Source organism: Tupaia chinensis, unplaced genomic scaffold, assembly GCF_000334495.1.
Source record: "Tupaia chinensis unplaced genomic scaffold, TupChi_1.0 Scaffold000273_1, whole genome shotgun sequence".
NCBI classification, from domain to species: Eukaryota; Metazoa; Chordata; class Mammalia; order Scandentia; family Tupaiidae; genus Tupaia; species Tupaia belangeri.
Window position 1 is genome coordinate 592,950 of NW_006159755.1, and position 1,909 is coordinate 594,858.

The following is a 1,909-nucleotide window of genomic DNA, read 5'->3' on the forward strand; positions in this document are numbered from 1 at the left end:
CAGGGGGGCTGTGTCCGTGGTGGTTAGCCTGTGGGTGGGGTGCCTCAGCGCCCCCCCTGACACTGGCCTCTGCCCTCTCCACAGACCTCACGTGGTGGGCAGTGGAGGCAATGACAAAGAGAAGGAAGAGTTCCGGGAGGCCAAGCCACGCTCGCTACGCTTCACGTGGAGCATGAAGACCACGAGCTCCATGGAGCCCAACGAGATGATGCGGGAAATCCGCAAGGTGCTGGACGCAAACAGCTGCCAGAGCGAGCTGCACGAGAAGTACATGCTGCTGTGCATGCACGGCACGCCAGGCCACGAGAACTTTGTGCAGTGGGAGGTGGAGGTGTTGGGCCCAGCCGCTGCCCCCCCCAGGCCAGACTGCAGCAACGGATTGGTGTCTCCCTGCTGGCACTTCTCCCTCCCTGGCCCTTCTTGGTCTTTTCTTCCAAGTTTGTGGGGGATGGGAGATGGCTCTTCCCCTACCATCACCACATTCACCCCTGCCCAGAAATTCCCCCTTCCCCTCTCTCCCCCATAGGAGGCGAAGGAAGGGGAGGGCGGGGTAGGGGCAGGGCTCCCCCTCGGTACTGCGGTTGCACAGAGTATTTCGCCTAAACCAAGAAATTTTTTATTACCAAAAAGAAAAAAGAAAAAAAAAATAATCCCAGCTGCCACCTGTCCTCCCTGCCCCATTGGGACAGTCGAGACTGGATCTGTGGGGTTTCCCAGGAGGGTGGCTCAGGGCTGGAACACTCTCAGGCAAGAGTGGTGGAGTTCCCTGTCAGGCCCTCTGCCAGGCCCGCTTGGGGCTTCTCCCCTCTCCTCCCCTCCCCCCTCTAAGTGAACCACCAGAGGTGGCCTTCCTCTGCCCTAGGCCCCTGGGCTGGCAGCCTGGGGGGCTGGGGGCAGCGGGCTGGGTGCTGCGCAGCCCTGAAATGGGTGGGCTGGCGGCTGAGGGCAGGCGGGCTGGCTAGGGGCTCCGTCCTCCCTCTACACTGTATCCTCTGTCTCCCCCCAGCTGGGCATTTCCTTCCATAAGCTGCTGTGGGGACATTTGTTCCCCTCCTCAAAGGTCTGTGCCATCTTCTCCCACCCCTTCCGGGTAGGAGGGGCAACCCCAGGGCTGGGAGAGGGGAGGGGACTGCAGGGCAGATTGGCTCCTCAGCCCCCAGGGGGCCACTTGGGCTGCTAGTTTCCAGAACAGGGACGCTGGGCTTTCTCTGAAAGCACAGTCCCCCTCGCCGCTCCCGTCCCCACTGCTTCCCCTTCATTGGCATTAATCTGGGCACCAGCTAGTTTCAGAGCAGTGACTTCCTTCATCACTCATCTCTTGGCCTCACCTTTTCTTCTCAACACTGTCATCCCTCTCAGGAGGCACTGCCCAGGGCCCCGTGGGCTGCCTGGTGAGAGCTGGACAGGACAGGGCAGCGCAGCAGGGCCGGTGCATCTGCCCTCCACGGGGTGGGGGGACAGACAGGTGGAGTGACTTCCTGCTTCTAACCCCGTGGCCAGTGTGGGAGTGGGTAGTTGCGGGCGCTTGGCTGGTGGCGGCCACTGCATCCCTTAATTTATTTCTCTGCTGTTTCTGTTCTTGAGAAATTGGGGGTGGGCGTCCTGCAGAGGCAGCCCCTACCCTCACCTGAGTTGTACATTTTTATGTGATGGGTTTTATTTTTTATTTTATTATTATTATTTTCTTTTTTGATTTATGATGACTCTACCTGTTCATCACCCCTACTCCAAGGCCAGGCTCAGTGACAGTTGAGCCCTTGGGTCCCAGGAAGGGGCCTCGCCAACCTCAGCCCTCCTGCCCCAAGCTCCCACTGGTGGCTCCGGCTCAGACCAAGGGCTTCCCCCCACCCCTCCCTCTCCTGCCCTGTGGAACAGCCCGGGTGCTCCAAGGGGGCTGGGAGGGCATGGC

The 1,909-nt window shown here is 60.3% G+C and overlaps 1 protein-coding gene across 3 annotated transcripts in view; it reads left to right on the forward strand.

Annotated features, from left to right (window-relative positions):
* MARK2 (microtubule affinity regulating kinase 2) overlaps positions 1-1,420 on the forward strand; it is a 72,951-nt gene extending 71,531 nt beyond the window's left edge. For all 3 annotated transcript variants that reach the window (XR_003549584.1, XR_003549585.1, XR_003549586.1), the window contains one exon: positions 341-1,420. The gene's annotated coding sequence lies outside the window, so the exon portion shown is untranslated. The remainder of the gene's footprint in view (positions 1-340) is intronic.
* Positions 1,421-1,909: the final 489 nt, after the last annotated feature.